Genomic DNA, 12,142 nt, shown 5'->3' on the forward strand with positions numbered 1-12,142 from the left:
TGGGAGGATGCCGCCGCTTCGGCGGCGGCCGGCGGACGCTCCTGTGGCGGCGCGCGAGCGTCGGGTGCGACGAAGGCCGCCGCGCGGACGCCGCCCGCGACGCTCGGCGGCCGCGAGCAGAGCCGCGGCCTGTGGCGGCGATGGCGTGACTTCCAGGACGTGGTCGGCGGCACGGCGGCGCGGGCGGGCCGCTGGCGTCGCCGTCGTCGCCATGGCAACGGCGGCTGAACGGCGGCGCTCGCGGTGCGGACGGTGGCGCGGCGACGTCCGTCCTTGTCCGCGTGGCGCCCGTCGATGGTCGAAGTCCGGGCCAAGCGGTGTGCGTGGACGATGCGGTCCTGTGGCCGTCGCGCCCGGCCGCGCTGCATGACGTGAACTCTGCTGGAACTGCGCGATCGTGAGCGTGATTTAGATGGTGACCTGACCAGTTCCGTGACATATTTAAACTTATCCCGGGCGGTGGTGCAGACCGTGCGTTAGAGTGGACGGTGGCTACCTTCAGCGCGCGGATGTAGGGCAGTCGCCCACTCCTAGCGGTCGGTGTTGCTCTTTGCTCGGCCGCCGTCCGGGCCGGCCGCCTCGCCCTGCGCCGTAGTCTGCCCGGCTCCGTCAGGACGCGGCCACGTATCGGCTCACCACTGCACCGCTCCGCGCGCCCGGTGCGGCCCGAGCGCACCGGCGCCGGGGCATTTCCGGGCGAGCGGCGGCGGCTCCCCCGCGCCACGCCCTCCGACGTAGTGCGCCGCAGCCGGCCGTTCCCTAGTCGAGCCGCGCCGTAGTGGTCGTGCGTGGTGAACTGGAGTCGGCGCGCGCGCAGCCCCGGCAGGACGGCGTCACGCCGCCGCCGGGTGGCGCCGCGCCGACGCGCGGTGCTCGGCGGTGGACGCGGAGGAGGGAGGGGGCTCGGCCGCTCGCGGGCGGAACCATTCCACGGGCATGCGCGGCCTCTGGCGGCGCGCCGGGCGCCGGGTGACTGTCGTTTCATGTCCTCGGCTGTACCGTACCGCACTGGATCTCGGTCGCGTCGTTGTCTGTGCTGTGGATGGGAGTGATGCCGCCGCGGTCGGGGAGGCGGGGACATGCCCGTGCAGCGCCGCGGGGAAGAGGCGTGCCTCGTCAGATTGCTCAGCGGTGAAACGGGGCATTTTGTGAACTACAGAGGATGTTGGGGCGAGCCGTGCACATGGGAGGATCTGTTTTATCTCGTCTTTTGCGGTTAACAGCAGCGTGGTTTTCTTACAGCCAAGTCAAAGCCCGTTCTTGGCGAAGATTGTAGCGCACTTTCCAGAATGTTTTGTTTTTAGATGACGCGTTCCATCAGCTAAACGCGGCCCAAGCTCCGCTCGAGGCTGGGTGCCGGCCTATTATGGAGCGTGGTGGCGACCGGGCCCCCGCCGGAGGGCGCTCACGAGTGAGACTGCGCGGCGCGTCCCGCCTCCCTCGGCTCGCGTGGCGGCTGATCATACCGCATTGTTTCTGTTTTATCTCCGGTGAGGTGGCAATACGACTGCGTTAAGTCGACAGATGAATACACGCGAGATCACCGGATGAATTCTGAGGATGCCGGGACCCGGCGGGTTTGGGTTGGGCGTGTGGTGCCGTTCGCTGCTGGCATGGAAAAAACATGGCCGGCCAGTCTGCTTCTCTGGCTGTCTCCATTATGTGGTTGTGAGCATCGGCGTTTGTGACGACTCAAGCGTGGTAGGAATGCCAAAGGGGAGGTTTAAGCAGCGCGTCAGTCGGTTCTAGGCGACTTCGTCCCACAGTTTCAGAGAGAGAGAGAGAGAGATAAGACAAAAAGGAAGTTGGCCGTGATCGCACGGCCAGCAAAGGTCTGACGACCATGCTTCGGAAGAGAGGAAATGGCGCGTCTACACGGCTGCTTTCCCCTCCCATATCCACAGGAGGGAACAGAAGCGGAAGCTGGGGATGTATCGCTGGAGGGGGTGGGGGGGGGGGGGGAGACGGAGAATACTTCTCAGTTTGTCCCGGAATGGGTATTTGAACTCCGGACGCCACGCGCAGTTACACATCTTCCAACCGGTTGAAAATTCAGTTGACGGTTATTGTTCTGCAAATCCCAGCCCACCTCTGACTCGTGGCATGACAGGTACGCTCGTCAGCACGCAATAGTCTTGTTCAGCGACCCCCCCCCCCAACAAAAAAAACGGACCAAGCGCCCCCTTCCTCGGCTTGTTTCCTTGGGCTCCGCTGCGTGGGGCTAAGCAACGTCGCTTGTAACTTTTTCGGACTTTTTACATCATGCATATGGCTCAGCATCCATTTCATGTACAATCTACGTCCAGGGAGTTTTCAATGCCTCTTAAGAACGCAGAAAACATGGAATTTGAGTCTATGTAACAATTATTGGACCACCTGCGGCGATTAGGGATGTTGTGGCATCAATGCAAGTTCCTATGGCGATCCGGAGCGAACTGCGTGGGTCAGAAGGCCTTCCGCGTCATGGAGGGGAACAGTGTGATGTGGTATATAATTCTAATGGCCTCCGGATCGACCAGGAGAACCCGCCCCGTGTCGCCAGAAGACATTTCGCGATGGGCCGGAATGGCCCTTCAGCCTTTGGCCGGAACCGGTAATGTGTCCCAGGTGTTCCGCCCCAGAGGCCCCTTGCCCGGAAGGAAATAAGGGGTCTCATTATTAAGTAGAGTGGGTCGAAATGAATTAAAACAACGAACAAGACCATCCCATTTTTGCCTGAGAACGCTCATTTTTGGTAGAACGGATTTCTAAAAAAAAAAGTGCATCAGAAGGTTTGAACATGCCCGCCCGCAACCCCGAGAGCAAGGACGATGGCCTGGGTTGCAGCTTCCTTAAGACCGTCCGGCGTCGACCACTGCAAGTGACAACAGACTCGCAGTGTTACGGGAGGACAGAGTAACACGGCGGACGCCGTGTTGCTGTTTTCTGGACAGATTAATTGTCACAAAAACACGAAAAGTTAAGATTCTTCTGTTACTCTCTCAGTTCCACCACCACCAGCACCACTTCACGGTGCTTTAAGGGCCAATCCGTTCTCATCGTCAGGTTAAGAAGAGCACACATGAATTATGCCCCCAGACTGCCTTCTAAATGTACGATTTGATGCCCTGAAGCGTTGAAATGTACTTTTTCCGAAGTGGCATGATCTTCGTCCACCCGTTGACCAGGGCTCAATATTGACAACTGGGCGAACGCCGGGCGGTCTACGGGGACTGCAACGCCTGGCGTCGAGGTTTTAGTTACAAAGATTTACGAGCGCGCATGTTACATTACAACCACGTTACATAGGTTGTATCACTTATCGATTCTGGCTGAGTGTCAAATCTTTCCAGACAAACATGGCTTGGCCATGTTACTACACGTTGTTAACCACTCGATCTACAATCAAATTTTCGTCTTTAAATTTCGGTCAAACATATCCATCTACAACCTACCTTCGCGCTGTACTTGATGTCTGAAGAACCCAGATGAAAATTCTTGGAATTTCGCTTCCCCAGGAAAGACAATGTTGAAGTGGACGAATCGTCTTGGAAATTTGGATAGCCTTATTTGCGGAATAACAGGTGAGTCGAGTGGGCAAGATTGTTGCAATAATGAGAAACAGCTCTGAATGCATATATAGCATAGCAGCCATGGCATTTCAGTAAATACCGGTAACAACCTCCGTCTTTACCCCCCTCCCCCCGGTCATAAGGCTTCTTTTCCAAAAACAAATTCTGAACTACGCCCCTCAGCTTGGCCCCCACTTTTTGAAACGTTCCTTCTCCTGTGCTGCCATGGGAGGGGGGGGGGGGGGGCGCAAGCGAGCAATGTGGGAGGTGGGAGGCCATTGATGTGTCGTTCGACCCAGTCAGCAGCAATGCGGTCATCGCCGGCGCTAGGAGGAGCCAACGGGAGGCGTCCATGGGTCAATATGCCGACCAATCCAGGCCCTCACAACCGACCGGATCTACGACCTTGAGACTGGATCAGCCGCGTACATGGGCCAGGCCAGTGTGCCATTGCCCTGGGGCAGGCCATTGGTATATACGCGAATACTCCCGTAACTTCCCGTGACTGGCATAATTCACCGAGCCATGAGTCACATCTCTGTGTAGGCATAAAATCGGACGAGTATATGACGTCATTTTTACTCTTTACGCGGGCATTTGAAAAATCCCCTGCACGTGGTGCGATATAATTAATCTATAAAAACTTTGAGAATCTAGCATGCCCCAATGTGGCATGCCATTAATTGAAATTCAGCAATATGCGCGCTTTGTTATTACTCGTTGCGTAAACGGAATATTTAACCAAAATTATGGTCGTTTACAAAATATAATGTATCCAGTTGCTTGATTTAAGTACAAATCAGCCTAATTTTATTGTGTGCGTTTAAATATCAGAGACGTTAACAAATCAGCGTGCATGGTTGGGTGAGTTAACAATCTGATGACGTCAAATTTGCCGATATGTGGCTAATCGATGATACATTCCAGAGCCCGCAGCCTTGCTGCGCCGTTTTGCTTATAATCCAGTGCGTGCTATCTGTTCGCTGCTGTCGTTCGCTAGGGGTACTGGAGTGTAAGTTCGGGCGGGGTGCTGGCATGGAATATTGCCGAGTTACAGGCATTTTGTGGACCTGGGCGAAGTAACTACGGGCTGTGGAGTCCCAAGGCTTGCAGCCAACAGCTGAAGTTACTGATCGTTGAAGTAAACAGGAGGCGGCGAGCCGTCAAGAAGGCACAAAGAAGTTCCATTCCGTGTGGTGCAGCTGCTGCACAGCTGCGTTGGTGGGAATTTATTAACGTGGCCATGGAATTTCCTGATCTGGGAAGCACTGCTCCCAAAGCTCGTGCAGGCAGATTGATTTTTTGGCCTGTGAAATGTGATGCATGCCAGAACATTTTCTGCAAAGACCACTTCACTTATAGCCAGCACCAGTGCCCCTCTGCATACAAGAAAAAAATGTTCAGGTGCCTGTGTGCCCACTGTGGCAGTGCTCCTGTTCCAATTGCAAGAGGTGCTCTGCCCTGATGCTGCTGTGAGCCTTCATATTGACAATGACTGTGCCAGTGATCCAGCTGTGAAGAAGAGGAAGATCTACACCAACAGATGAAGCAAAAAGGGCTGCAAGTGAAGGAGCTGGTGAAGGTCACATGCGATAGCTGCATGTTGAAATTCTGCCTCAGCCATAGACATGCCCAGGATCATGATTGCAAGGGTGCAGGTGGACGCCCAACAGTCTCAAGGGCTGGCCTGGCTGCGATGCAGAGATTGCAAGGGGCGAAGCCAAGTGGCAGCAATGCTGCATCAAGACCAGTGCACCAATGGAGTCGAAATGCGGGCCGTCCCTCCTGTCCCACACCGCAGCTGCTCTTCAGGGAAATGTTTCTGAGGATGAAGCTTTGGCCAGGGCATTGGCACGGCATCATTATCACAGTCCAATGTTATGTCTCAAGAGGATATAGAACCGTCAGATTGCTGAAGCGCTGGCTGCATCTGATGATGCACAGCATCACACACCCAGAAATCAAAGGACTAGCTGGCAGTTGTTCTCTTCATAGCATCACCATGTGTTGTGGGATGACCATGTTGGGTAGCAATGAAATGAGGGTATTTTTATATTAGTTGCCATCCATTTATCTTGCTGATATGCTTAATTTATTTGTGGCCATTGTAACGTAATTACTTCTCCCCCGTGGAGCCTACTACTGTTTCAGAAGTACCTATGAACTGGCATGCATAGCTGGGTTTAACTGTTTGATCAGTAAGAAATTAAGGCTTCAGGGCTTGTGCTTAAAATAATGGTGGCACCCATGGTTGTTAAGGGTTATAGGTTTTAATATGCAGCCTGTTTTGAGAATCACTGATGACAAATATAATGATGATTGGACTTATGTGTTTCTGGTAAGCAGGAATGCCATGTGATTATCCATTGTACGCATTATGCATTGGCATGTGCTGAAGTTAGTTGTGTTTACATTTTGCTTGGCATTGTAACAGTTTGACCAATTCTTGATGCAGAGATATACTGTCTTGATGCATCATGTTGGATCAACTGGTGTGATTTCCCACAGTTCTGGGGTTCCAGCAACATTTTTGGCTATCATGTGTAATTGTAAGTCCCAGTGCTGGTAAATGGAGGATATTAAGGCTAAATGATAGTGTAAATACCATGTGCTAATGAGGAATTATTCTGACACATGATCTATTGCTGAAAAGCTTTTTGGAACGCCAGCTGATTTGTCCAGAGTTTAGTCCATGGCTAAACCCGTGATGCCACCCGTACCCTTCCGGGCGGTTTCCTATGTGGCGATATTAGCGCCACCTTTACAAGTGTGGGTGATACCCCAGGCATTGTCACTCCGCTTGGAGCGCTGGCTGCGCAACGCTGACACCGAATCACCGAACACAGCATGCTTCGGGGGGAATGGGGAGGGGTGCCTCCTGGTTACTGGCAGACAGGGGAAAGGTATGTGACAGTCACCTCGAACGTGTCAGAGACTGCGCAAACCGCGCGAACCGGAAGTATTGATATTTCTAAATTATTATCGAAATTTGGTGCGAGGAGCCTCATACCTGAGCTCGGTAGCATTGAGTCGAGCTCTGAAAACCCTTTCTGCATCAGGAGTCCCGTGCTCTGGATGACGGGACCTTATGGAACACATGTTCGGGATCGGGATTTTGTGTTAGAGAGACCCCTAGGTGATTAATAAGGAAGCCCTGTTCCGGAACAGGGGACCGTTTTTTGCAACAAAACGTCTCTTCCGGCTCAGGGGTAATGAGACGCTTTGCTGGATCTGTAGGTTCTCTGTGTTAGTTGGAATAACTCTGTTTTGATTAAGAGGTCCGCTATGCGTTAGAAAGGCCCTTTTCTGGAATGGAAGACACTGTTTTGGAATGGGAAGGTATGTGTATGGATGGAGAAGCCCATGGATTAACCTGATTATAAAGTCGACGTTTTGTCACTAGGATATTAAGGCACGCAGTAATTTGCTTGACGGGGGAAACGTGCCTCCGGTGTTTCTCTTGCATACGTCAATGCCCAGGAGCCCCCCCCCCCCCCCCATGTAAGGAGCTCGTCTGGAAAATCCCGTCCCATGCCCGTCTCAAAATATGTAGCTCCGTCATTTAATTTCATGCCCCCCCCCCCCCCCCACACACACTCGCTGAAAAGGTTCTTGATGGCAACATGTCAGGAGTTTTTAGCGTATTGAAGAATACCTTACGTCCTAGGCCAATCCGCATCGCATCGGAGCGCATTGACAGTCGCGGGGTTCTCTGTTCGAAACAATGGCCATTGCGCCCCGATTCAGACAGCGCACAGGTAAAATAGGTATGAACTGAACAGGTATAAACTACGTATATTCAGTTAGCCGTGCACGCATAGTCAAATTCAGACGACTCAGCCATCCCCCGCCTCCAGAGGACGGCGAAAAAAACTGCTGACTCATCTTGACGTCCGGTGGAAGCAGGATGTAGAGCAACTGTACAGCTGCCCGCGAGCGGAAGCGCTCTCACCGACGTCATTCCTCAATGGGGGTCCTGCAGCAGCCTCGTGACTCACTGGGGAGCGCTGTCGCGCTCACCCTGAAGCGGGCGATCACTGGCCGCCGGCTCTCCGTGCCGATAGGCACCTTGTGCGTAGGACCCATCGTGCTCAGTGTCAGTACTTATTAGGGCTGTGGCCAGTCCAGTGCGGCACAGGTCAAAGATCTGGTCAAATCTACGGTGTTCGATAATTACTCACGTGCCAAAAATAAGAAACGCTGCTAACCTAAGGGGTCGTGCATAGCTTACGTTACGCATGGAAGGAGGAGAGGGGCTTTGATGGAATGTAGCCGAAGAGTAACAAGGAGGAGAGGGATGGAATGCATAACGCAACGCTCAGGTGCAGTTACAAATCATGTTAAGTCCTCTTGAAGCGTTTTGAAACCGACCGATATCGCTGGCTTACCCTTATGACAAACAACACGCCCAACTTTCGTAAATAGTTATCAAGTCATGTATGGACGGCCATCCAAGTTATACCTTGACCCATTTGTATGTACTTACAAACACCACCTGACCCCCAAGGTAACCAGAAAGAGTCAACAAATATGAGGACAACTTCAGGAGCTGGCTTCGAACGTGCGGGGAGAGGGGGGGGGGGGGGGCATCACCTTCGTGTCGCTCGTATTCTGCACATTATCGTGCCCCATAAATATTTACCATTGGCAAAAGCTCTGACAAGGTCGATCCCAGGCCTAAAACAGGCATCGGGCCGAAGCCCGAAAGATCCATGCTGTTGGCAAGCAGCTATGAGTCCAGGTTCACAGCCATGAGTCTGAGTTCTCAGCCACGAGACTGGGTTCGCAGCCATGGGTTTGGGTTCGCAGCCACCAGTTTGGGTTCGCAGCCATGAGTCTGGGTTCGCAGCCATGAGGCTGAGTTCACAGCCATCAGGAGTTCACAGCCATGAGTCTGAATTCACAGCCACGAGTCTGGGTTCGCAACCATTAGTCTGAGTTCGCAGCCACGAGCCTGGGTTCGCAGCCATGAGTCTGGGTTCGCAACCATGAGTGTGAGTTTGCAGCCACCAGTTTGGGTTCGCAGTCACGAGTTTGGGGTCGTAGCCACGAGTCTGAGTTCGCAGCCGCGAGTTCGGGTTCGCAGCCAGGCGTTTGGGCTCGTAGCCATGAGTCTGGGTTCGCGGTCATGAGTCTGACTTCGCAGCCATGAGTCTGGGTTTGTCCCGAGCGTACACGAGACGAAACCAGACTCACTACGAATTGTCCATCGAAGTTACAAGGTATATGAACGCGGCGGTGCACAACGAGCCATTTGGTGTCATCCGACAAAGTTACAGCTTCCGTAGAAGTACATTATGGCCAATTAAAGGTTCCGGAACGGTCAGAAAAGTCACATTCCATCCGGAAGAGAAAAGGCAGCGGTCTCCAGGAAAAGGGCGAATCGATGTCGACAGTCCACGCACACAAATAATCAGTCCACAGCACACAAATAATCAAAATCAGTCTCTTACACAAATAATAGGACTTGAGATTTTGAAGGCGTTCTACAGGATTGATGTCAGACCTAGCCAACACAACCAGATAACGCCGCAAGCACGATTGTCCCCCCCCCCCCCCCCCGCAAGCGCATGTAACGTCCCCACATTACTCAGTCATCCCACACAGTACGACGGCGGCTGAACATACAGGTTATGAAGTCTGTCAGTCACAAGTCAGTCAGTTTGAAGTCAGTCACAAAGTCACCAATGTTTTGTTGCCGAAAACAACCTCGAATGCAGCACGCTGTCGCCGAACTGAGCAAGCGGGGGCGATGAAATTGGCACGCATATGAAGCTCAGTCACCCAGCCTACTTGTGCAGTTCGCAAGACCTTGACAGCAATCATTAAAGGCGTCCATAGCGCTGCAGAACTCCCCGTTTTCGTATGTGGAACATATGCCACGGTGCCATACAGTCCACGGTGCCGACTGCGAGTTGGTACAAAGTCGCAAGCTAGCACCAGAGTGCCCCCGAACTGCGGATATGTAGTGATGCCACTGCGGGTTTATGCGAAGCCGATGATTCTTATCACACCACTACAATAGTGCTGGGATCCGTTCCAGTGTGCAGCCTGTCACGTGCTTTCGAGCGTTGCAGTTGGATTGGCCAATGGCCTTGCTATATCGTCTTTATCACCTATCAGCGTGTCCGCGTACTTACATACTAACACAGCAGACGAGACCGATCACCGAACAAGTCGAGATAGTCCATCCGCGATGTTGATATCTCTTCTCGATCCCTCCGTAAAGCAACACGGAAGCTGCATAAAGCTCACACAAAATGCTCCTAAAATTATCAACACCGTTGGAACTTGAGGTAGCGAAATACCTCAAATCACTGAGGGACAACCTGCAAATAGATAAATATAGTATGATAACAAATATAACAACAAAAAATGCGCATCGCGCAACGCTGGCCTCCTAAAGAAGTTGCCCTCCCGGGGTAAAAACACCGCTATATCTTTGGACGTGTACGTGTGACGTGACGTGTGACCGTAAGGACGTGTTTGGCGGCGATCAACCAGCGCGGTCACCAGCGCGGTCACCGATGTGGTCACCAGCGCGGGTCACCGGTGCGGTTACCAGCGCGGTCACCAGCGGCGACCAGTGACCGCGGACGGAAGTCGTGCTGGAAAGGTGATACGAAATGGTCGTATCAGAATGCGTGACAGAGCTGTGGCTGAACGACTCATCCCAGCGCCTTGGCAAATCGTAGCATGGTGGGTACCGCCCGATACGAACGGTTGGATCGATCGGAGGGATCTGAAGACAGGATAGACTGTTGCGTGTTCCGACCGGGAAAGTCGCGCTGGGTTATGCAGGGATGATGATGGGGAGGATAGCATCACCAAAAGCAAGGAAGCAAGTCTTGAGCACTGAACGAACACGAATGCACGAATGCAGAGGCCGTCAGACCCACTTGCAGCAAAGTCCGCGCGTGCTGAAGAGCGTGCCCCCGCCGCATGTTTAAGCCAATGGGCCGAACTTCAAAGTCGGAGGCTTCTGTGCGAGAACGTGTCAGCTGGTAGCGGAAGTCGGTCCCGTTCGCGCGCTACTCTGGAGCCCACAGAGACGGACAGGCCGTTAGGTCAGCTCAGCTTAGCTCGCCTTTAGAGATCACCGGTGACGTCATACGACCTGTCTTCTTACAATCTACCGGGGTGAAAACACTGCACCAAACTATGGTTGGGCTGCGCGGTCTCATTCCCTTCATGACGTCATACGACCCGTCTTTTCGCAAACCTACCGGAGTGAGAACGTTGCGCCAAACTGTGATTGTGCTGCGCCACCACTCTCGGTTCGTGACGTCACCACAGGTATCATTTCACATGGCAGAATTCACAGTGTGATGTAAATTGAGCTGTTCGTGCATTTGACGCGCCCTTAAAACCCATAACAACTAAGTTATGCTCTACAACCTGATTCTCGCCCACACCTTCCCAATGCCCCACGACTTGCTTGCATCCGGCTTGCAATCTTGTTTGCAACGTAAGAATCAACAAGGCAAGATATGTGACCAGACATGAACAAAAAACAAACGCTTGACACGTGGACGCAGGTAAATGTAGAGCAACGTGTATTTTTCGGGAGTACCCGGTCACGTGACCACGGGCATCCCGTGACGGAGACAGGCAGCTGAGGCGACACTCAGGAGCAGCTCAAGTGCTATAAATAAGGCTGGCAGAGAAGCGACGGGACAACCGAATATAGATTTAACGGCAGATAAGGCAGTAGTATTAGCCTTATTCCTCAGAAAGACCAGGAAAATGAAAATATAGTTTTTTCTGCTTTTGCTTCGATAAGGGCATGTGGCCAAAACATCAACCAAATTATATCTCCATTCTCCCGTTTTTTTCCGAGGAATAAGGCCAATACTACTGTCTTATCTATGTGAATAATGTTCCTCGCTAATGCACTGAACAGCTTCCGTAGATTTAACAATGATGAATACGATGTAACAAAAAGGATGACTGCCGGATATGTGAAGTGTTAGGTTAACAGCATCGAAATTTCATCTGCACCAAATGTGGTTACACTTTAAAGCCTGATGTCGTTAGTTCCCTCCAATCACGAACGAGACATGCACCCTTGTTCCGCACCTCTAGCTCGAAAAAGGGCCAGACCGACGTTATATTTCCGTGATGGTATGCTAAACATAGTGTACCCATGAGGTGGGAGCGATTTCGCTCAGCGTAACCAGTGCGTAACGAAGGGAAGGGGGGTTGAAAATGTCCAACGATGCGTGACGTAATTTTGAACGTCTCCTTCTGGCTACGAGCACCACCGGCCGATTCACACCCGTGGACTGTGGGGGCGGCATAGCACCTCCGCCCACCAGTCCCCTTACGTCACTTTACGGCATGCATGTCAAAGACTCATCACTTTCCTGCAACTAAACCGGTTATGTGGCCCGGCTGCTCCCGCGCCAGCCCCCTCTCGTATTCCCCCGACAGGAAGGTCGGGTTTCCCATTCATCCCGGCCGGGCGGTCGTCCGTGGCGGCCCGGCGGGCGTCATCACAATTGCGGCTTCATTCGTCCTAATTCCGGTTCGTTGGTGCGGGCGCGGCCGGCCGGCACACCCACCGCCGTGGTCTGCGTGGAGTGGCACGG

The sequence above is a fragment of the Pollicipes pollicipes genome, unplaced genomic scaffold (genome assembly GCF_011947565.3).
Source record: "Pollicipes pollicipes isolate AB1234 unplaced genomic scaffold, Ppol_2.1 Scaffold_7262;HRSCAF=8765_pilon_pilon_pilon, whole genome shotgun sequence".
NCBI lineage: Eukaryota > Metazoa > Arthropoda > Thecostraca > Pollicipedomorpha > Pollicipedidae > Pollicipes > Pollicipes pollicipes.